The sequence below is a fragment of the Mus caroli genome, unplaced genomic scaffold (genome assembly GCF_978045245.1).
Source record: "Mus caroli unplaced genomic scaffold, Mus_caroli_1 scaffold_17, whole genome shotgun sequence".
Lineage (NCBI taxonomy): Eukaryota > Metazoa > Chordata > Mammalia > Rodentia > Muridae > Mus > Mus caroli.
The window spans coordinates 77,084,636-77,110,356 of record NW_028227272.1 but is presented as its reverse complement, the minus strand read 5'-3'; the positions used below and the strand labels follow the sequence as shown (position 1 = coordinate 77,110,356).

Here is a 25,721-nt window from a genome sequence, read left to right as displayed (position 1 = left end):
TAAAACTTTTAAACACATTTTCTATCTGATGATCAACACAATAGCTTAGTAAAGGAACATTATGCAAATACAATTCAAGGAACAAATATTTTGATACTATTTTTACCTAAACATAATTATCTCTAAAAGTAAATTTATGAAATAAAATAAAGTAGATAACTATAAAACCAAACAAAATAAATATATTTTCTATAGTTCATTTTCATTATATTTTAACTCTGTATTTGTGTACATGTATGTGCGTATGTGTGTGTGTCTGTGTATGTGCTGTGTGTGTATGTGCTGTGTGTGTGTGTGTGTGTGTATGGTGTGTTTGAGTGTGTATAAGTGAATGAGGATGTCTTCAGAGACAAGAACAGGATATCAGGATCAGATAAACTGGAGGTAGACCTGCAGGCAGACAGTGGTGGGCATCCCTGAATGTGTGCTGAACACAGAAATTAGCAGCAAATTCACAAAGTCACATCTCCAGGCTTCTAATGTCACATACTTCAAGTAATTTATTGTTAATGTATAAAGGACTTCAAAGGAATGCAGAAGCAAAAAACAAATGTCTACTTAATATATTGATTTACATAGTAGATAAACATTAATAAACAACCTACTCAGCTTACAGAATATGTACCTTATGTTTTATTAAAATACAGCCCATGTACTGATTAGAGAAAGAGTGGCCTTTTATAGCATTTTTTAAGGAAAAATGTTTCTATTACAACAAAATAGAATAAGCTGCATTTCATAATCACCAAGTAAGTACTTGCAGTTTATGCATTTCTCATACATAAAGGACTTCTCTTACATAAAGGATCATATCTTTCATAAAACAGTTTTTTTCAAAGTATTTGACCATTTAAAAGCTAATGTAAAATTTCTATTTGAAGGAGACAATGTGCAAATGATTATCTTATGAAATTATAAAATGTTTATTGAATTCCTTGAGATTCAGCACCTACGGTAAATGTATATATTCATCGATATGGGTGGATATATTAGCTAGTTAAACGCTTAGCAGAGCCTTTAGAATTCAGTCATTAAATAAGTAATCTGATAATTTTCCAGATGAAGACCTGTAGGTCTGAGCTGTAGGCCCAATCAAGGCCAGATATTGAACAGCCACACAAGTAAATATTTCAAACCAAGTTTTTTGATACCAAGTTCATCTGTCTCTCAACATCATAACAATCTCCCCTGAAGCTTTCCATATTGTCTTGTTTGGTAAGAAATACAATTTACAAAATCAATGATGTATGTACATGTATTATGAAGAGAATTGTTCTTTTATGCATCTTCAGCGAAATGAATAGGTTGATATATTGGACAATGCCGTCTATGTACTGTTATGAAATACTCAGTGCTCTGATACATTTGATTCAACAATTTATTTCTCAATTCAGGTTGTTATTTGTTCTGAACAAATCATACAGGGTGATTGTATTATCACACTCGGATCTAGGTTAGTAATTGACTGCTGCTGTCTGTGAACTAAAGAAGCAAAAGAAACACAACAGATAAAGAGAAGACATTTTGCAACAATTTGAGTTCGTCTGCAGATTGCAGAATAAGTGAGTTGCTGGTTATGCATTTCTATTTAAATAAAGATACAAAATAGGAATGAATAATAGCCATAATTTAACTTTCACAAATAGCTCTTAAATGCAATATTCTGCTAGCTATTGCTGACATTTCGCTGATGTGACCAGGACTTGGAGGGGTTAAATTACTCCGACAAGCCCACAGCTGGCTAATGATGGAAGCAGGCTCCAGACACTGACTTCTGGATTCTACATTTTCATGAACTGTCACCATCCTATTACACTGTAAGAGTTCTTTTTTCCCCACAGACTTTGTAAAAGTGATTTATTTGTCTTGTTAGGTATTTTTTGTATGATTGCCCAAAGTACAGATTTGCCTTGTCCCTCATGGGCATATTTCTTGAGATTGTTGAATTTTAGGCAATTTGGTCTGCATATTGAACTAGTAATTTAGAACATTATGCAAACCTTTACAGTTGGCATCCTCCTAGTGCTGATAATTCTTTGTTCTATGGCTAAATGATATCGTGATATGTGTGTCACTGGGGGAAAATTCAAATATAGAAATTAAGAAAATACTAAAATGAATCTCTGATTATCTATCATGCAGCCTTAAAATTTGTCCACCTGCTGCCATTTCTATACAGAAGCTACTCTCATCCATAATCTTTTAAAAAAATTATTAATCATTCCATTCATTTACATCTCAAATGATATCCCCGTTCCCACTTACCCCTCTGAAAATCCCTATCCCATATCTGCCCTCTCTGCCCTTCTCTTTTCCTCTATGAGGGTGCTCCTCCACCAACTCACCCTCTTCAGCCCCATCACTCCAGCATCCCCTTACTCTGGTCATCAAACCTCCACAGGACCAAGGGTATCCTCTCCCATTGATGTCAGATAAGGCTATCCTCTGCTACATGTGTATCTGGAGCCAAGAATCCTTCCTGCCACTCCTTGGTTGGTGGTCTAGTCCCTGGGAGCACTGGGTGGTCCAATTTGCAGGCATTATGATTCCTATGAGGTTGCAATCCCCTTCCACTCCTTCAGTCCTTCCGCCGCTTCCCCACAGGGGTCCCTGAGCTCAGTCTGATGGTTGATTATGATATCTATAATCTGCAACAATCAGGTGCTGTTGGAACCTCCCAAGGAATAGACATACCAGGTTCCTGTCAGGAAGCACCTCTTGACAACAGAAGCAGTGTTGGGGTTTGGTGTCTGCAGACAGGTTATTTCCCCAGGTGCGGCGGTCCCTGGATGCCCTTTCTTCAGTCTCTGCTCTACTTTTTGTTGATGTCTTTCCTTTGGACAAGAATTTTTTGTTGTTGTATGTTGTTGTTGTTGTTGTTGCTGTTGTTGTTGTTGTTGTTGTTGTTTTTCGAGACAGGGTTTCTCCGTATAGCCCTGGCTGTCCTGGAACTCACTTTGCAGACCAGGCTGGCCTCACACTCAGAAATCCACCTGCCTCTGCCTTCCAAGTGCTGGGATTAAAGGCGTGCGCCACCACTGCCAGGCCTAAGAGTGCTTTTTATAAAGCCCAACCTTGCTTTAAGAAAGAATGCAGAACTTGGCAGAGTACAAGGCTGCTCTTAATTCGTATATTCTGTATCTATGATCTGATCCTGGCCTGGCCCTCCTTTTCTTAGTTGCATTTCAAATAAAAATGTTTTTCCTTATAGTTATTGGCTTAAGAGTGTGTGGAAGTTAACTGTCTCCAATCTTATTTTCTGCTTATAGATATTGACCACACTACCTGTGAACACAACATAGAGTGCATATTGAATTTTCTTCAAATGTTGGGTAAACTTGGCTATGCTTCCCTAAGTAGGAGACTCTGGGAAGATGTAAATACTGCTACCTGTCAGTTTCAGCCTTTTGGTTACCAAAGACACAAACCAAAATGATGATGATGGTGGTGATGATGATGATAATGATAATTTAACTTAGCAAAGAAAAACTAGGTAGGAGAAATGTAAGTTTGGCAGTGGTATGTTGGGAAAGTGATGAGAAGATGAGGGGAGATGATCCCCAAAATGCATTATATACTTGTGAGAGACTGTCAAAAATTAGATTAATATGAAAGAAAAAAGTATTTTCTTAAGAACAAAATGTTCACTTGCTAGGCACCATAAGATATCCCTATGTGTGAACTTGACTGTACTATGAGTCTTTTTGTACCATCATCTCAGTGATATGTACTGAAATAGATTCACTTTCACGTAGTGGATAGGAAAACTATAAACTGCACTCATTCCATATGGTATTCATACATAAGGTAAAAATGGCATCAATGGATTAGTTACCAAGTGTTTCTTCCGATGGTTAATCCTACTGAGTTATGTTGTTCTCATAAGATTTAGTAACATTGCATGAGCTGATAAATATTCTCAAGGAGAATAGATGATATTTTTTATTTTATTTTATTTTGAACCCATGGAAAGAATGGTCTCCCACATTTTATGAGGTAAGGATTTGGTACTAAAATCTCCAAATTTTCATTAGAAGTAGAGATATATTGGCAAGACTTTCCATTGCATTGTATGAAGATGTATTGGTGAGACTTTCCAGTACATTGTATGAAGCTGTGTCCCTGCATTTTCAACTGTTAATTTTGTACTGGCAGAGAGTGAAGTGCTAGCAAGATTTTCTTATTGGTGTTTCTATGGCTCATCACTTGGTTTCTTTATGTTCATGCTGTAGTTCCTCAGGGGCTCATACGATGAAGGTTAGGTAGCCCTCATTACCTAAAGACAACAAGAAGAGATGTATTGGATGATGCCTTGCTGGTGACTGGTTCAGACTACAATAGGGTTTTTGTATAATAAATCTCTGAAGGCCAGACCTGGGGCAGGAAGTATTTGGGTGGGACTTCCTGTCAGATAAATGAAGATGTGGGAAAATCCAAAAGACAGGACAGAGAAGAGACAGGGATAGGAACAGAAGAGAGAGAACAGAGCTTTAAGCAGACAGTGAGAACTATGGGGTAGTGAAAAAGCTAGGATGAGTTTAGATGAACTGAGAGACTGCCCCAGCATAAGGGGCATATGCTTTAAACTATGTAGAAATCTCTGTGTCTTATTTAAACTGCAAGCATATCAGGAAAAGCCCCATAATATATACCCACCCCTAAATATAAATAAATAAATCTTGTAACAATGACATTGAGGGGCTGGGACTATGGTGGGACTGTGACTTAGCTGATAAAGTGATACTTGCCACACACAGTATGAGGATCTGACTTCTGGTCTCCAGCATTCATATAAAATGTCAGCCTCTTATATAACACCAGCACTGAAGGTAGAGAAAAGCAGATACCAGGGGACCCTTTAACAGCCGCTGTAACCAAGATGTAAACCCCAGAATCAGTGTAAAATCCTGTCTTTAAAAAGTAAGACATAGAACTGATTGGGGAAGACAACCACATCCCAGATAAACCTCTGACATCTACATGGAGCAGCACACTTAAGAGCTCTCTCTTTCTCTCCTCTCTCTCTCTCTCTCTCTCTCTCTCTCTCTCTCTCTCTCTCTCTCTCTCTTTCTCTCTCTCTCTCCCATGTACACACACACACATACTGCACATACTTACATACATACAAATTCACTTGGAATATTAAACCATAACATGAAACATAAATCCTAGCTTGTTTCAAATGTTTCTAGTGTATGAGGGCAGAGGCCGTGTGAAAATGACTATTAAGTGCGACCCCTGAGATTGTACTGTTCAGCATGTAAAGTTACAGTGGCTGAGGACACGGTGGATATATGTCTATCTATCACAGAGTCACTGAAGGCCCAGTGACAAAATTCCTTTCCTTTGTAGGAAAAACAAAACAACACCAAAAACAAAAACAAATCAACAACAACAACAACAACCACCTGAATTTTGTGAAGAACTAACATTCCAGTTGTACTAGGCAACGATCTTCACAAAGGACCACCCTAAGAAAGAAGCGCTGCCCCTGAGTCATGCTAAAGAGACACTGTACTGTATCTTCCTAAAGTTCCAAGTATAGTTGCTTAATAAGACATGCCAGTGGGTTTATGACTTACTCAGAAAAAAAGATAGCTTTCCTGGCTTCATCGTATCTCTTTTCCTAAGCCTCTGTTCCCCGAGGCTGCTTGTCCACCATGTGGCTGACATCGAGGTTGCCTTAACTCACACAGCTTAATTCTTCCTCTAGTCAGATGCCAGGAATTACAGTTCTCTGGCCCTGGGGTTTTACTATGAAACAGTAATAAAATTGTCCTTAAGCTTCTATTTGAGCATGCTCTTAAATTGTTTTATAAATAAGATAAGAAACCCAAAGGGCCTCTGATTTTCCTGGTATTCCATGACAATCAGGAAAGTATTCCTAAAATCTCCAGTAACATTTCTAAACCTCAGAGAAGGGCTACCATGCATATATGTAAAAACTGAAAGGGCTAAGACACCAAGGATGACCGAACACCATATTCTCACCTTTGACATTCTATAGCGATTAAGAAAATGCATATACAAATCTCAGCAATTTGAACTGCAGAGAGTGACAGAAAATCCTTTCTGTTAAAATAAATGAAAAATAACTTTCCACATTTCAGTAAAACGAATAACATCATTCTGAATGTCATAAATACTTTTTGTCTTTATAGTGTTCATGTGATTCCACTGAATCACAAAAAAAGCAAAACAAAACAGTAATTTTACAATTGCACTGATCTAGGTATTATGTAGAATTAACAGGAATTCTTGTTGTCTCCAGGCACATCAGAAAGTGATACAGTTTGCCTTAATGCCCTCCTTCATCTATGTAAAGAATTTCTCAATCAGTTTTCCCACTGATCTTCAGGGAGTATGAAAATGTCATCCTCATTATTGCTAAAAGTAAAACTCAAAGTCTATTGATCCATCAAAGCTTCAGAGCTACTAGTTCATAGTTGTCTTCATACATTCAAATGTTAAGACATAGGTTCTTCTGATAGAGTCCAGGGAAAGCTAGCAACTGCTAGAGAAATGTTGTAGCTATGCCACACATGGTATCACAGACATAGATTCTACTTTCACTTGTGATAGCTGAACACATAACCAAAGTGCTGACATCACCTTTGAAACAGAAAATGAACTTAAATTATGTCTCCTGTTAACAGAGGGAAATTTTAATGAACAAAATTAAATGAACTTTCTCAAATATGTCTACCTCAGTAGAAATTCATCCAGCATGGTAAGATTAGCAAAGTAGTGGCAGAGCACTCAAACACTAGGGTACCAAATTTTTGAAACTTGACCATGCGTCATTAGTGTACTCAGAGGGCCTGTTAGAGACAGCTTCATCTCAAGCATAATGTAAACTAAGACATTGTGAAAAAAAGACAGAAACAAGGATACATATGGGAATGATCTGGGGAATGTAGAGCTTCTTTATTTTTTATATAAAATGATATTCTACACAACAATATGAATATCTGCTCTGAAAGTCATACATTTTCACTAGGGATTTTTATAAAAGCAAGAATCCTACAGAAATATTCATCAGCAGTATAAATGGAAGCCTAAGACTCAGCTTCATTTCCCCGAAGTTGCCTGAAGAATGATTTTGTGAGACTTAAATTCAGATTGAGCAGAGATTATTTACTTCATCACACAAAAGGGTTTCATAGGTATCAGTGAAAAAATACATAAAACAAAAATTGAAAGATGATTTGTAAATACACAAATTCATAGTTGTTATTAGATGACCACATTTTACTCTCTTAGTTGCAAACAGAAACAGTACTAATTTTGAAACTAGAAAACACAAATAAGGAGGCATTTAGAATAAAGAATTGTATACAGTTCTATATCTTTTTTTAAAATTTTTGTTGTTGTTGTTTTGTTTTGTTTGTTTTTTTATTAGATATTTTCTTTATTTACATTTCAAGTGTTATCCCCTTTCCTGGTTTCCCTTTGAAAACCCCCTATCCCCCACCCCCACCCCCTCCCCTTCCCTCTGTCCACCAAACCACCCACTCATGTTTCCTGGCCCTGGCATTCCCCTATACTGTAGCATAGAGCTTTCACAGGACCAAGGGCCTCTCCTCCCATTGATGACCAACTAGGCCATCCTCTGCTACATATGCAACTAGAGCCATGAGTCCCTCCATGTGTTTTCTTTGGTTGGTGGTTTAGTCCCATGGAGCTCTGGAGATACTAGTTAGTTCATATTGTTGTTCCTCCTATGGGGCTGCAAACCCCTTCAGCTCCTTGGGTACTTTCTCTAGCTCCTACTATTTCTATTAAGCAAACTTTAGAAATTTTTAAAAATAGGTCTGCAGTTCGTCACTCTGATGTGGCAGGAGGTTTGAAACTGATCCCAGGGGAGGAGGTTCCTCTCCCTTTCATTGCCCCTTTAATGTTCTTTGTATCACCATCTATTCTCATTAAGACAATAATAGGATAAAATTAACAGTTTGATAATGATTTAGTATGCAAACATTCATCAAAAGAAAATCAGGATGGCTATGCGAGTAAAAATCAGCTTTCAAATGATGAATATTATCAGAGATCTTAGTTAATTTGATAATCATAAAAGTGTTGATTTATGAAGAAGACACAGTAATTCTAAATGGATTTGATAGTATTACCTTTAGAAACATCAGAAATAACTAAAAATATCAGAAGTAAAGATATAAACAGAAAAGCATACAAATTTATAATTATAATCATACAATTATATATAATTCTATCACTCACTAATAAACCAGATAGATAATCAACAAGTATAAAAAGATTTAGCCACTCGTATTGACCTAAATCATTTTTCTATTTGTTCTACATAATTATATCCTAACATACCTCATTTTTAAATTCAAAGGCATACTTGCCAAGGTAAACCATATTATTTCCAATATTACATAATTCAATGCATTTTAAATAATTAAAAATGATCGTAAGATAATACATTTTAATTGATACATTTTCACTTTTTATCTAGCTTATATGTAACAGGTTTCCTTGTGGGATTTAAGCAAAAATTATAATTTTTTTTATAAAAATAAGCAATTTATATTTGACATGCATTACTATTTTATAAACTTGCACAACAGTGGCTAGTTCACTCTCAGTAGCACATGAAGAAGAGGTTTATTGCTTAAAATATATGATCTTTTTGCCTAGGAAGATAGCTCTCATATTCTCCCCCAAGCTTTAGTATGGCAAGTCTTCCTGATCTCCCGTCCTTACATCCTTTCACCCTGTAACACCTAAGAAATATTACATGCCTAAACTACCAGTTTTGTCAGACCATGCAATTCTGGGGTTCTTCCAGGACTCTCTCTACCTACCACCGAGCCCATAGGCATTGTCGAACCACATCTAGCTTTCTTATACAGCCTCTAGGCCAAAGGTGTCAGCATACCTTTAGTTCTATTCAAACATACTTTTTCCATTGTTCATACTTAGAACTAATAAAACAAGTCCATATTAGGATGTGTGTTTGTGTGTGTGTGTGTGTGTGTGTGTGTGAGAGAGAGAGAGAGAGAGAGAGAGAGAGAGAGTAGGTTCTGTTTGGGAGTTACTGGGAGGAGAGAGAAAACAATATTGGGATGTAAAGAGAGTAAAAAATAAAGACACCCAAAAATAGCTAAACAAAATTAAAGAAAACAATATTACAAAGAATAAACATCTGAGCGACTCAAAAGAAAAGATAAATACAGGTGTTGGCTTGCAAGTGATTCTGCTGGGCTCCTCTAAGAGACCTAGCAACAAAGACCTAGCAAAAGCTTGGTAGGTCCATGTCATAATCTGCCCCAATGTAGGTGGTTGGGCAGCATATAACAGGACAGCTTGCTACCCCCACCTCCACACTCTTGTCTCTCTCTCCCTCCTACTCCTCTCTCACACACACTCTCTGTTCCTACTTCTTCCTATTTGGCCTTTCTTCCTCTCTTCTGTGCTTCTCTGTCCTTTCTCCTCTGCCCTCATGGAAATGGCTGGCTGACTATACTTTCTCCAGGTTGTCACTCCCCTCCCTCCCTCCCTCCAGATAAACATCCCTTGTACCAGGTTCGTGCCATGTTGTGATTTCTCAGGAGTACTCCTTGGCACAGGCCCTCCAGGTACTCCAGTACCCCTGCATGCCACTGCATTATATTCTTAAAAATAGGGATGAATGATATTACAAATATAACCCAGAAATTGATCATGGAATAGTTACACACTGAAAAGAAATCAAGCTGATAAAACAAGTGGAATTGACAGCCCAATAAATCATATACATAAACAAAGGAAAGCCTTAAGAGCAGGATGAAGCAGCCAGAAGACATTAGAGCATGAAACAAAGACAAAGTAGAGGATCTAGAACAAATGAATAAGGACTATGAAAGATATTTTAGAACAATGAAAAAGACCAGGTAGAAAACCTGAGAAACCACCAAGAAAACAAAACCTCCAAGTTATATGTATAGATGAGGGTGAAGAATCTGAAGCCAATGGCATAGACGCTATCCACTATTTTTGACAAGATCATAAAAGAAAATGTCGCCAAACTAAGGAAATGTACTCATGTAGACCGAAGACACACACAAAACATCACATAAAAAAAAAAATCTAAGAAAAGAAATTTTACAGTGTCTATAGTTAAAACACTATATATAACAAAAGATTATACATGACAAAGAATGTATATTGAAAGACTCAAAAGGACAAAAGAGCAGAACAAAACAAAAACCACTAATCACATTCCAAAAAATATTCTGAATAAAAATGGTTTTGTCTATAGAACATTTAAGAAAAACTTGGGCAATATATTCCAGGCTCCAAATGACTATGACGTCTATGCTCCAATAATATAGCACATATAACCTTCTGCAATAAATGAAGGAGGAAGAAAAACATTGTACATTCTAAACAACCTAAAAATAAAATTATATCCAAAAATTCAAAGAAAATACAGGAAGCAATATTTCACAGTGAAGAACAAACCTAGCAATGAGACTGTAGAAAGAAACGTGAAAGCATTATTATTAAACATAAAGTACCACTGAGAATACAAAAAACACATTCCACAATCAACTATGTTATGATCATAATTAGCATACACATCTCAATAAGCACTGTAAATATCAGTGGCCTCAATTCACTAATCAAGAGGCAAAGGCTGACTAAATGAATCAACAAAGAATGCCTTCTATGTTATCTACAAGTAATACATCTTACTTTTAATTATAAACATTGCCTTAGAATAAAATGATAGAATATATTCCTACAGTAAAATGGGACCAGGAAGGCAATAGACAACTCTTTGTTAATATCTAACAAAGTAGACTTCAAACTAGCCTAAACAGTAAGGTTAAAGATGGACCCATGAATGTAATGAAGGGAACACTACCCAAAGAAACATCATTATTCAAAAAGATATGAACCAAACTGTATTGTATCCAATTTCATTTAAAATAACGAAAACTATATAACACAGATTTAAAGGCACAGATTTATCAATTCATTAATAGCAGGTGATTTTGATACCCAACTTCTTCAGTCTAAATAAGATCATCTGAACAGAAACTATCAAGAATCATCAGAGTTAGTTATTATACAATGAATAAATTTAACAGATACTTATAACTTGCAGATACTTGCAACTTATAGAGCAGTCTACTGAAACACCAAAGAATGCACATCGTACTCAGAAGCACATGGAATCTTTTCTAAAACCATATTCTCAGACACATCTTTAAAAATAAAAATTATTTAAATCATGTGTTATATTCTATCTCAATCTAGTGGAAGAAAACCAGTAGGGGAATGGAGTGAAGAAAAAAAATAAAGAGCTCAGGAGGTAGAGTAAAAGGACAAAAGGGATGAAGGAAATGATGTAATTATAATATTAAAAAAAAAAGAAAAGAAAAGAAAAAAATTAAAGCATGCCAAAAAAGGAAGAACAAAAAGCATTCCAATTTCTTAGAGTAGTATGCTGTCTGTGAAAAATAGCAATCATTCTATTATTTTGTAATAGTAATTGGGAGGGTAAAATGTCATTCTTTCTACCTACCATCTTCTCATAGGTTCTATTTGAGACCTGTATACCACATTGACTCTGTGTAGATTAGCATAAATAAAAACTATATGCTATTTTACTTTTGTGTCCAAATACAGAAGTCCCATAAAACATTGTACTTATAAGATACAGTCAGTAACAGGAAGGAATTAGGAAAAACTCATATCCAATTAGAACTTTTAAAAGTATTAAATTATCTCAACTCTTATGGAATAAACAGAAGATGATATATCTGAAAGCCAACAAAAAGCAAAAGAAATGATTAATAATGCTGCTCAGAGTTGTAATTATAGACAGAACAAATTCATAATCAACTTCTCTCTCTGTGTGTCTCTGTCTGTCTGTCTGTCTGTCTGTCTGTCTCTCTCTCTCTCTCTCTCTCTCTCTCTCTTTTTCTGCACATATGTGCATGTCTATCTCTTTCTGTCTCTCTCTGCATGAGCACACATGTATATGTGTGTATGTGTGTCTGTCTCTATGTCTCTGTCTTTTTGTCTCTCTGTCTCTCTCTTTCCATGTGTGAGTACCTTTCTCTGTCTGTCTCTCTCTGCATGCATGTGTGTGTGTATGTGTGTCTGTTTCTCTATATGTCTCTGTGTGTCTTCCTGTCTCTGTCTTTCTATCTCTGCCTCTGTCTCAACACCCCCCACCTCTGGCTTTCCTCCTTAATCCCTACCCCTCCATTTTCTTGCCCTTGCACTTTTCTTCTTCTTCTGAATAAAGCCTTAGAATGCTTGCACGTTTTTCTGAATTATGAGTTATGTGTATAAATAAGCAGCATCCACATTATTATAGGTATGCATTCTAATGATATCATGGCTCTATGTTTGTAAAAGAAGAAAGTGGAATTACTTGCTAAGAGAAGCTGCTTAGCAAATGAACAAAAAATATATTCTTCCAAATTTCGAAACCCCAACCTACTTTTCCCTATGAATTTCTACTTGGCAGTGTTAAAAGGCATGTGCAAACCTTTACATAGAATGGGGCACTCCTTTTGCATTTCTAGTCATGTAATTCCAATGACTATTAGTAGTCACCTGGAACTATGCTCAGTCATGCACCTTAATCCATGCCTCCTAAGCAATGACAGGAATTCATATTCATTCAGCCCATGTATTCATTGGCTGTACACCCTGGTTTCTGTTCTACATGCATTTGTATACACACATAAAAAAATGTGCCAAAGGTAAAATTAAAAGGAATTATAAAAATAACAGTGTTCACTTCCATTGATTTTGATTGGGGAGATATTCCATGTGTTTATCTGTTTAATTTTTTATAAAATGAAATTACAAATTTTAGCCCATAGTGTGGGCTCTTTCCATCTATAAAAGTAGGCTCTGTCACTTGCCTTTAACATGCTATTTAAAGAAAAGGATAATGATGAAAAGCAGAAAGACAACTTATTAAAGATGACCATATTAAAAGAGGAACTAATAAAGGGGTCTAGTGAGCACAAACGTGGTTTGAAAGTATTAAATAAAGAAAGAATAGAATAAGGACCCTAGGTGTGTATCTAAGTTTAAGATGATCTCACTTCTGAATCTGAAACACAGTCCTCAGAGACCCTTACTACTCTCATGCCTGATAGACAAGATTCCTTCAAGATAATTTCTGGAGGGTTAGAACTCATTATCATGGGCAATGATAGATCATCTAGGCAAGAATCTGTCTTTTCAGGCTGAATTTTTCTCTAGAATCTATGTTGACTGAACGTTAAGGACAATGAGTTATCTCTGACATCAGCGGAATCAGAAGAGACAGACATTCAACATGAAGGCGGAGATGTTAGACTTTCAGCTATTTAAGTGAGTTAAATGTGGAACCATATTATTTTGAGTTAGAAAAATTCATCATCTATAGCCTGTTACAAAAATTGGTCCATGCATTCATGCATGCTAATGTGTTGTCATCTTTCAAAAAATGAAGAGTATGAATTTTATTTTGCATGTGGTAGTTTGAATAAAAATGGTTCCCAAAGGTTTATATGGAGTGGAGCTGTTAGAAGATGTGGCCCTTTGGAGTTGTGGTGTTGTTAGAAGAAGTGTGTCATTTTTACTTTCTGTTGCATGTGAACCCAGGGGTGGAATTCTCAGCTACCTTTCCAGCATGCTGTCATGATTCCCATCATGACAATAATGGTGCAAGCCTCTAAGTTATAAGCCAACCCCAATTAAATGTTGTCTTTTATAAAAGTTGCAGTGGTCACTGTGTCTCTTCACAGCAATAAAACTAAGACATAATCTGTTACAAAATTTCGTTTGAAAAGCCCCTGTTCTGTCTTTCCTTTGTCTCTTATTCAGATAGAATTGACATTCCCAGGCGCTACCAGAGAGATTATTATGTATATAATTAATGTTCCAGCATTTATTCATTGCATTGTTAATTTAATCATGCACTTATTCTGTAGTATTTTATATTTCACCACAACCAGCTCTGGATATGCATACCTTGATCGCACACCACAGATTGACCTAATCAGTCACAGATAACGTTTGCCAGGTAAATTGTTTCCAAAGCAATGCAATGAACACCATGCCCCCAGACAGCAGTTCGCATGGTGACAAGCGATATTTTTTTGGCACAATTCATGCTCGTCTTTCTCCAGTTGGGATGAACAGCAATTCACAGTCTCAGCTTAATGTCTGCAATGATGCCTCCCGATGAGTGAGAGCTTTTCTCAGCATGAATCTTATTAGCATTTTTCTGTGCTTGGCAATAAGCAACTCAATACTCCCCATAGCTTCACCCCTTCACTGCCCCCAGCAGAAGGCTGATTTCTTTAAAGAAAGAAGCATTCTCTACTGGCTGAACAAAACAGTTAAAAAAAAAAAAAAGAACTTGTTCTACTGGAGACAGGTGAAAGGCAGCTGCACAAGAGACTACCTCCAAGGGTTCTTTGCATTAATATGTAAAGCAATAATCTGTAAGTAGTACCTTTTGACAAACAACAGGTGGCTTTTCCTTCTGAAAGAGGTAGTATCTCATTGTGAATCAAAAGGACCCTGTGGTTCAGCCAATGCTTCTCTGAACCTCCTACCAGCTCCGAGGATATAGATATCCGCACCTACTACAGCAGCAAGCCCTCCTTGGCGTCGCCTTGCATGCTTAAATTGAACTTCAAGGGTCCAGCATGTTGCTTCATGGGCATGCACTTTCTTTGCACTCTAAAATCACAGGTGGCCTTTGAAGTGAAAAGGCAGGCTTCCTAATCAGGGAAAAACCACAACAGGGAATTCTCAGAATTATTCAACACTGGAATAAGCACATACATTGAAAGCACCCCCACCCCCCAAGATCATACTTAACTACCCAGAACCATGTGCACAGGATTGAGATAATGAACATAAAATTCAGTTATGAAACACTTTAATAAATAAAAATATTCTTGCCTATCTGTATGTATATATATATATATATGTATATGTGTGTGTGTGTGTGTGTGTGTTGAATATGGCAGTATGCTTACGATAATGGAGTAGTCATATTCAAAGTCTATATAGGACATTCCCATTTTACTTACGTGCTGTACACTGTGTGAAAGACCCACAACGTGAGGACTCCCCCACGTTCTGACTCAGGAGAGGTGGCACCCCAAATCACTCACGATAAACGGTCATGCTGCAAACTGCAAGAGGACTATTTAATTCAGGAGCGCTCTCGGGCCCACAGTCATATACCACACAGGGGTAGAGGACCGTGGGGCCCCAGGAGCTGGGTAAGGGGGTATTTAAAGGAAGAAACCACAACTCAAGGGGGTGGGAAGGGCGTTGTTGAAAAATACCAAAAAATACTAGTTAAGAGTCACAAGGAATACCTGGTAATTGTGCAGGTTATTTCTCAAGACAGTTTCTAAGAGCCCCTAACAATAGCATATTTGCATAGCTGGTTTCCAGCAATGGTCAGGGTGGGTCAGGGTGACTTTCTTTGAATGAATACTCCTTGAACCCAGGAAGCAGGTGGGTGGAGGAATGTCACTATCTCAAGCCTGGACCTAAAGGCCTAGAATTTTGCTTTTATGTTATACTTTTTCAGTGTTAGCATATGTAACATAAGATAGAGCAAAAAGAGCTGGACTCATATTTCCATCATACTTGAAACTAACACAGAAAAGCAAAAAACGAGCCACTACACCAATATTTTATATTTGATCCCATTCTTTAACTGCAAATGGTCATAGGTGTATGGTTTGGATGTCTTTCTTCCACATAACAAACAAATTTAAAAAAGGAGTTCACTGTAATAAGTATTTCCATTTGAAGTTATACAAATACTTTTGGCAATTGCTTGCCTGCCCAAATATAATTTTATGATGTTTAGAATTAATACAAAGCCTTCATACATGGTAGGCAAATATATTTCCATTCTGCAGATTTATTTTTTAATAAAATTATTGTCTTCATCCCTATTTTTATCAGTTATGAGTTATATTGAGGCTTAGATAAAGAAGACAGTACAACATGCCAGAATGTAGAGAAAACATGAAAGATGTAAATTTCTACTAAATGTGACATAAACCAAAAGGAAGGCTTAGTTATAAAAGTTATTAAATTACTTACCTCCCTACAATATGATACATAAAAATATTTAGGAACCCCTTAATCTCTTGCATTTATCTTCTTAAATTAGCCTTTTAAAAAAGCATTCAAATGGATTAGCTGGTTAAGTCATCTTTTTTCTTATTCATAGAATAGCAGAAATTTATAAAGAATCAGAAATGAGATTGGCCCATAGTTCCTCATACTGGCTTTCCTTGTCCACTATTAGTATGAGGGAATATTCCCAGTCTTACTTCATCATAACATGCCATGTTTGTTTGATATCCCTGGGAAGCCTGCCTGTTTTTTTAAAGGAAAATGCAGGAGAAATGGATCTGGGGAAGAGGGGAAGGGGAACCAGGGGAGTGGGGAGAAAGGGGAGGAGACAATGTTGGAGAAATTGGGAAGGGAATGTAACATATGAGAAAGAATACATTTTTCAAGCATGTGTTCAAAAAAATAAAAAAGAAATAAGTATGTGACCTAAGATTATGAAATTGTTCATGTTAGAATTACACTATTTTGGGGTTTATATTTAATGTATAAAATAAAGAATTTGCAAGAGTCTATTCTAGTTATACCTACTGTGGTTTTAAATTTCTCCTTCCCAATAAAGTAAAGGAAAGTCTAAGATTTAAATGGAGTTTATTTAATGATCATTCAAGTAAAATGTATTCAAGTAAAACTGCAATAGAGAATTTAATGTGTACTTTAGAATCCTGCAATATGCCAGAGTCAATTTAACAATGTTAAATCAATGATGGAGGCATTTTTATTGTGTTTGCACGTTACAGGAAAAATTGGGTTATAATTTCATCCTATTTTTGCAATAGAGTCAAAAAAAAATAGTTTTTGTCACCATTAAAGAATTTAGAAACACCAACCAAGAAGTGTACAAGGAAGGATCCATGGCTCCAGATACATATGTAGCAGGGATGGCTTTGTCTGACACTGATGGGAGGGAAGGCCCTTGGTCATGTGAAGGTTTGATGCCATAGTGCAGGGGAATGCTGGAGCAGTTAGGCAGGGGTGGGTGGGTGGGGAGTAGCCACCAAGAGGCAAAGGGGAGGGGCGATAAGGCAGATGAGATTGGGGGGGTTGTGGAGGGTTAACCTGGAAGGGAGATACCACTTGAGATGTAAATGAATGGAATGACTAAAGAAAAAATATTTAGTAAAAGATTTTGGAAATGATCAAAGTACAAAATGATAAATCTTTTCATTTACACAACAAATAAGGCAATTATTAAATCAGTCACTATTCAAATAAAATGAAATAGCTGGATAAGTCATCTTATTTTTTTATTTGTAGAATAGTGACAATTTCTAAAGAATAGAAAAGCGATTAGTGCGCAGTTCTAGAGCCTTGGCCTTGTAATATAAAATGTCACATCCTACCAAAGCATTCATATAGTTTCAAAGAGATGCCAACATGGCTATGGTTGAAGGAGGATTGGATATCTTACAGAAAGGCCTAACATTTCCATTTGCAAAATAAACTTCCCATGATGGTGACATTTCGTCTTTCATGTTGTCAGAACTTTTGTGACATTTAATTATTGTTTAAAATACTTTTACATATGTGTATTTTGTGGTGGGTATTTTGCCTGCATGTATGTCTGTGCCCCATTTGCATGTACTATGTGTAGAAGGCAGAAGAGGGCATCAGATAGACTGAAAATAAACTAACAACTACCACCACGTGCCTTGGGCTTGCTGGGTACCAGGCCAGGCTTGTGTGAGGGACCCACAAGTGCTCGTAGCACCTGGGACTGTGCTCATTTTTTCCTAATCATCACTTAAAAAGTTGACCTCTTAGCACTCTTGCCCTGACAACTAAGTTTTCAGCTGAAGATCTTTGGAAAATATAGACAACTGAAAGGAGACAAATATTAGCCTAACATGTCCTCAGAGATTGAAAGATTTACAGCTTAGTTGTTATTATTTTCCTCCGGCAATATACCAAAATGTGGCCTGCTATAATGATATTATAGATCAAGATTTTCTCCTGAGCAATAAAGGAGCTGTATATAAAATCTGAGCTTGCTAGGTATATGACTTTAGTTGGAAGGAGTTGTTTTCAATAAAGGAAAAAGGAGTCATCTTAAATGAAATAGATCAAAGATCAAGTGTCTGTCAGGTGGCCCTATATATAATATGTTTCTAACATCTCTCTCTCTCTCTCTCTCTCTCTCTCTCTCTCTCTCTCTCTCTCTCTCTCTCTCTCTCTCTCTCACACACACACACACACACACACACACACACACACACACACATGTGTCTATCCTATTTATCTATCATCCTCTGGCATATAATGTACCAATTTATCGAACTATGATGTATTTTTTAACATGTAAGAGTAGAAAATAATTTAAGCAGATATACGTTTCTCTAACTTCCTAGTGATCCTTTTAAAACAAACTTCACCTGCAAATGCTTCATATTTGTGGAGTAACATATTTATCATTCTGGAAGAGCCACACTATAATTAAATATATGCATTATCAAAGTCACTTGCCATAGATGAAATGTAGTTACAGATATACAGCCAACAGAGCGACAAAAATCAGTAGTGAACACCACATCTCATGATCTCCGTCTGTAACAATCCTAACTGTGTCTAAATTTACTACTTAGTCTCCTGTGGTTATCTGGGCATTTAATTCACTGGGATAAATTAGCCACTTAATTTAATATAATTATAAATCTGTTTTTAATCTAAACGTTTCACTACCCAAAAAAAACCCCATCTTAACCTTCCTTTATATGGAAAACATTCAGACACATTAACAAATATGCTTTAACATAATGAAGATTGTTGTCTGAGATTGTTGTATAATCTGGTTTCACACTCAGCATGTGGAAAAGAGATAAGAGACTGAAGAGGCTGGCACAGACTCACCATGTTCTTAAAGTACTAACAAGCTAAACACCATAATTTAAAATATTTATACAAAACTATTATGCAAATCAGATATGGGTGAGTATTATTTATGGTTTTCTCCCATGTAGTAATTGCTTTGATCTGATAATCTCTGTAGGAGTTGGACATTTTTAAAGTTAATACATTCTTTCTGGAGCTTAAGCCATATTTAATAGCATGCACGAATATAACAATGCTCTTGCAGATTCATGCAAGTTTGTTCAGACATATGCCCGATAGTTGTTTCTCAATCAAAACAAAATTTAACATATTGTCTGTGTTTATTTTGTAATTAACAGCTAGTGAAAGTCTGCTTAAGTGCAGAGTTATTTGAGTCCCACCTTTCTGAATGACAAACTGTAGATTGTATTGTTGTCTAACAAGACAGCAGTGTGAAATGGGGTAACACACAATTGGACTATTTATTTTCTAACTGTTCAAACTCAGAATTACTCTATTATATGCCATTAAAAACTGTGTTCTACTACAGATTGTCCTTTTCAGTCTTTGTTTCTTTGTTTGTTTTTAACAACAATTTTAGAAACAAAGTTGACCTTAGACTCTTTAGATTCGATTTAAAAAATAGATGATAAAATAAAATAAATTTAATATGTTTGTTTCCCCACCAGGTGTACACATAGTCAAACAAAAAAGTTAAAATGGGATATTTGAATTGAGAAACATTTCCAGTTAAAAATATGACAGCCACAGCAATCAGCATGCAGAGACATGTTTTTATAGTCTGCACAATATAAAACAAAACAACAAAACCCGCCAAATTCCCCCAAAACACACACACACACACAAAAGCACAAAACAAAACAAACAAGCAAAAACAATAAACTTGCCTAGCAGATAAAAGGATGATGCAGCAGATGGAATGAATTTACAAAGTTCAAATGCTATATCCATAGAGAAGAAAGATCTAAGGCAAGACAAGCTATAATAGGAGGGATTTACATGGTAAAGTTCAGAAAATACAGTTCTTAAGCTTTTTTATTCCATGGCCTTTTTCTCCCCTCTTACAACACTTTCCTATCAACCACAGGATTGTACTCTCTTTAGAGATACCTTCCCACTCTCAAATGTCAGTGCATTTAAAGATTTGTGTTAGGAAGAGAAAAAAATATTTTGTGAAGATATTTTACCCAGAGCTTCTGAGTCTACTGATTTGCATAGAGAAATGTGTGTGAGAGTATATAGATAAATCAAGAAGTCCTTTCCCTCTAGTCTCAAAAGGAGTGATTAGTAAACACCAGATTGGACCAAAATGTGCTTGAGTCTTTTGCCTCGTGGCTGCACTTTGAATCAGCCTGTCTGCCCTTGACATATGTGATTGACAAAGAGTAGTCAACCATACCAAGCTAAAGGAGGGGAGATTTATAACTGTTTAATAGAAGCCAGTCATAAAAAACAAGCTTCGTACAAGGGTGCAGTAAAAAAGGTTCTCTGGAGTATGTCACACATTATGGTAATTCTTTATTTTATTTATTTAATTTTTTTAGAAAAGGAGTTATCAAAGCGGCATGAATATAAGGCAAAGCACTTTTTATTCATGTCTAGATTTTCTCTATCAGCACAAATATGCACTGTACATTTGCAATATGGATAAAGTAAAAATAGCTATTAATTGTAAAATACTTTCTCAGAATATTAATATTCTCACATAAAGACAGTTTCATTCATGGTTTTATTCAGGTAATGAAGATATAACTTTTAATCACGAAAAGCTCAAGGTAGAATAGGCATGCCTAAAAGTAATTTAAAATACAGTTTGGATGTGAAATAGAAAATAAGTATAATATTTACTTTTCTATCACTTCCATAATTACTTTAGGGAAATTATAATAAGACTAATTAAAAAAACAGAGAGAAAGAGAGTATGATCTGGGTTGAATGTAAGTGTCAAAGGAGGTTCATCATTCCTACAACCGTTAAAACTCAAAATTAAGCAGAACGTAGGTCACTAGCCAGTGTTGCAGTATCGGTGACATTCTTTATGTGATTTTTACAAAAAGAAACAGACATGTTCTTTACCAATATCTTTGATTTTAATTACAGCCAAAAATTCCTACCATATTCCAAAATTTGACCTGCTATTAGATCTTAGATCTTGTACTTTAGTACTTTATCTAAGTTAAGTTTAAAGCTAAATTGTATTTCTCTTTACCCCATTATTTACCATTACATGTTATAAGATCTGATTTTAATGTCACCCCACATTCAGCTGCCACTATTACTCTTACTTTGCTCTGATTACTCACATTTTTTTTCTTCCATCTTTTTTTCTATTTTATCACCTTGAGAGATTTGAGGTATATTTTGTACTATGTTCCTCAAATTGGCCAGGCCTAATATTTTTAAAGTAACTAAGACTTAGTCTCTTCAGTGTTAGAACATCATATTTGATTTACCATTAACTCTCTTTATATGCTATTCAGAATACAATGAGAGAGAAACTGAAAAAAAATTTGCTCAACTCTAGACCCAGCATTTCGCTGCTCTTTCAAGACATATGGAGTTTCTCCCATATGAGTATTAATTTTATATTGTACATATACTTCATATTCAGTTCAATTCATTATAATACAGTTTAATTCTGTTACCATCTCACTTACATTTGATGCTGACCTCCCATCTGGCTTTAAGCTTAGGGCCTCAGTTTCTGCCCCACCTGTTGTAACATGGAAATTTCCCTGAAACTTATTTCAAATTCAGTCATGTTCTAGAGCTATTCACTGGTCTACCAAAGGTGGCATAATTAAACACAGGTACTCTTAGTAACAAAGTTTCTTGTAAACAATACAGATGAACATGGACAAATCCCCAACATCTCTGCTGCCCAAAGAGGTTCCATTAATCAGACTACTCCACCCATTCGGCAACCCATACTCCCCAGGACTGTGCTTTTATGGTTTTAATCAAGACTCCATTACTTAGTGTGATTTATTAAATCATTGACCTTTATATATTAACTACACTGTTAACCACTTACACTTCCTGGAAATCAAGAGAGTAAAATCTTAAGTTCTCACCTGGTAATTATTTGATAGAGTCCCAGGGCATCATCCCCCATACTGAGAATATTCTAGAGTCTGTCAATCATCACCTATCTCAATAGCTTGCATATTTCTATGAAGTTGTGCATACTCAGTACCATTTCTGTTTTATCCTCTTGTATTTTTTTAAGCTTGAATGACTCATAGTTAACCCTGGGACTGGAGGCTCTTCATTTTTTTCTCTTTTAGTCAACCTTACTGCCTTGAAGACTTCATTAAATCTCATGGCTTTAAATAACAGCTATATATAGATGAATCTCAAGACAAGAAAAAAATATGCTGTACTGTGTCAGCATTAATATATGAAATAAATAATGCAACTTCCACATTAAAGTCTTTAAAGCAACCTTTGCTTAAGAAGTCTCCTGGTCCTAGCCTGAGATGATTAGTAGTCTCAAGTAGAAAATATTTATTCATGCTAAGTTATCAGAACACATTGTGATTGTCAAGGGTGACTTTCAGGCTGGTGTTTGCCTAGTTTGACAGTACAGTGAATGCCAATAGATAGTCAGACAAGTGCTGGTGAGAGATTAAGCATGCTCCACTATTGTTAGAAAAACATTAATCATAAATCCAGGGCATTGGGTCTACATAGATCAAGTTCTGACAATCAAAGACACAAAATATAGAGGTAAGATTTTCATAGTTGGTAAAGAATTAAATGTTTATATATATATATATACATATATATATATATATATACATACTATGTACATATGTTATAAAATAAGTATACTATTTACTATCATCCATTCCCCTAGGAAGTAACTTTGATGAAAATGGATCGACAATCCAGAGATTTATAGGAACATTCCTCTGATAACCATGCTTGGATATGAACTTCAAGGTCTTTAAATAAGAAAACAATACCACATGAAATGTTAAGATTGTTCTTAATCTATTCATTCATATCAATCTTGAGTTATTTTATTCATACCACGATTGCCGCATAAACAAATCAGACATATATTTAAATCTGAATTCGTGATAAAATGCCTATTATTGTAATAATTTAAGACTGGAGTTACATCAATATTAAAGTCACTCTTCCTTCTTTTACTAAATTTCAGTTTTAACTGTGAGTTCTACAGTTTTGTATCTCTTAATCTCACAACATTAATTTTGAAAATATCAGTCTAATCATAAATTTTTATTTATTTATGTAAAATTTATTTATGTAAAATTTATTTGTTGAGTGAGTACTTTAGCCACAGCATTAACATACATTCAAATCCCGTGAGCCACAACACATACAAGCGTTCCTACAACAGTTTATTGTTTGGTAAAGAAGCACAAAGAAAATTGGTGTTTCTATATAGCACCAGTTCTGCAATCGCTGCTTTAGTGGATGTCAGGACAAGTGGATGTGACATTATCTTAGTGATTCATGAGAGTATGGCAGTTACCAGGATGAAGACACTTCCTAACTGAATTTCTGAAAGACAACCAGGGTTAGGCACACCAAAGGAGTCCTCAGTGTGTTTTACACTACTAATAGAGAGCACTGTAGGCTGGGTAATTTATAATAAATTGAAAAATATGTCTTGGGCTAGACAATGAATCAGTAGTAGATTCATCCAGCATGGTAAATCCTCCATGGTTCAAACATCATACTTTATTAAATTAATAGCAAATTTTCTGTTCCAGAAAGAAATGTTGTCTTTTTGAATGGATTCTTGTTATTTATTACTACATGTTATTTATCTTAGTTCTTAGAATTGGATTTGTTGCCCCTTCCCTCATTTTACTACAGTCGCCATGTAGTCATGCCATGTTCTTTGTATGTAAATGCTGATAACTTTGCAAGTTTTATTTGTATCAAAGAATGTAATGGCATCTTTCTACTTTTCTTCCATGGTTTCTTTAATCTTTTTTCTTTTTCTTTTTCTTTTTTTAATTTATTTTCTACGAAGTTCGCAGTATAGATCAGGCTAACCTAGAACTCATAGAGATATTTCTCCTCCTGTCTCCAAAATTCTTGGATTAAAGGCATGCACTAAGAAGCCTGGCTGTATTTCTAATGTAAGAAATGAAGTTAATGAAACTATTGTTTCTATAATTTAATTACTAATATTAATACGTTATTTTTAATCACCTAGGATTTATATACATTAAATAATTATTTCATTTAACCATGAATCAGACTTCTAAGTAATAAGAAAATAATCAATCTTTTACATATTATATGATAAACTAGAGAAGTATTTAAACATTTCCAAATACATGAAATACAAATTATTTGCACTATTGCAAAATTGCACTATTGCAAATTATTTGCACAAATTTGTACTTTACCCCCATTTCACCAGAACTTTTGAGGAAAGAGGTTGTTACAGCCTCAAGCACGTATAACCTTTTTCATCATTAAAAGTATAATCAAAAACATATGTACTTATTTTAGAGTCACATTCATGCCACAAACAGAAATAATTTTGTCCTTGTTGTTAAATCCTGACAGAAAAATAAATAACACTATATATATAATTAACTTTTAGTGTTATTTAGTATATTTATTATTATTTAGTGTTGTATATTTAGTATATTAGTAGTATATTTAGTATATTATTATTAGTATATTTAGTATATTATTATTTAGTGTTATTTAGTATATATATATATTTATATATAAATATATTTACTGAATACAAACTAGTATAATCCCTGAATAAGTGATAACAAATAAAATTGAAGAACTATATCTAATAATAGAGAAGTCAAAAGGGAGTTTTTTTGAGCTCTGACTTTTAACTCTCTAATGGCAACGTGGCCACCATTGTTTGGAAGCGACAAGTGACAAAGAAGTCCAGCAACCTCATAAATTTCAAAATTATCTTCCCATTGTAGTTTCCTTAAAATAAGAAATCATTAAGGACATTTATAAAACATCTGATCAACTGGAATACAGGTCACCAAACATTTAGTTGCAATGAGAAGAGCTGGAGAAATAGAAAATGAGATTATGTAATTGATGTTCTTGTCTACATGGTATGAAATGGCCAGAAACTTCTTTATTCTATTTGAATAATTTTTATTTACAGAGCTTAATTATAATTATATTAAAAATAGATTCTTTTAAGAGACAATCACAAGAACTAAAATCTCTCAGTGCAGATATTGGAGCGAAAGTTCTAGTTCTTCAGACCATCATCATGATTGGCATGTTACTTACCAAGACGCTAATGACAAGTCAAGTATCTTTTATTTGTCATTGGGAATTGGTTGTTGACTATCCGTCTCCATCAAAACCACAAACTAGTCAAGTCACAGGTTTCCCTGGTCTCCAGCAGCATTCATCCCCTAACCATTATATTACTTTTAGTTGTGACATTGCTTGGAAACTTTTAAAAAGGACACCTTTAGTCTTTTCTTTATAAAGAAGCTCATAGGGATTATAAGAAGAAAAAAAAAGTCTAAGTAAATGAATAAACATTTTGAATCTGTGCAGATTTAGTGCGACTGTTTATTTTGATAGAGGTAGAATATGTGGCTAATAAAATTGTCAGAATAAATTTTATGTTTTTTATGGTGTAGATCATAAAAGAAGAAACCTTAAGTTTCCTTTTGTGGCTTATCTTAAAGCAATGCTATAATTTATATGGGACATTTAAAAGTAGTTAAATATGTCTTAGATCTAAGAATATAATTTATTTGATAGAGACT

At 35.2% G+C, this 25,721-nt stretch overlaps 1 long non-coding RNA gene across 1 annotated transcript in view; it reads right to left on the bottom strand.

The window, feature by feature from the left end:
• Positions 1-3,974: 3,974 nt before the first annotated feature.
• Positions 3,975-25,721, bottom strand: part of LOC147000674 (uncharacterized) — a 52,629-nt gene continuing 30,882 nt past the window's right edge. Inside the window, exons 2-4 of the long non-coding RNA XR_015045767.1 lie at positions 14,480-14,750; positions 4,749-4,868; positions 3,975-4,276 (exon numbers count right to left, since the gene is read on the bottom strand). This is a non-coding gene — a long non-coding RNA (uncharacterized LOC147000674). The remainder of the gene's footprint in view (positions 4,277-4,748; positions 4,869-14,479; positions 14,751-25,721) is intronic.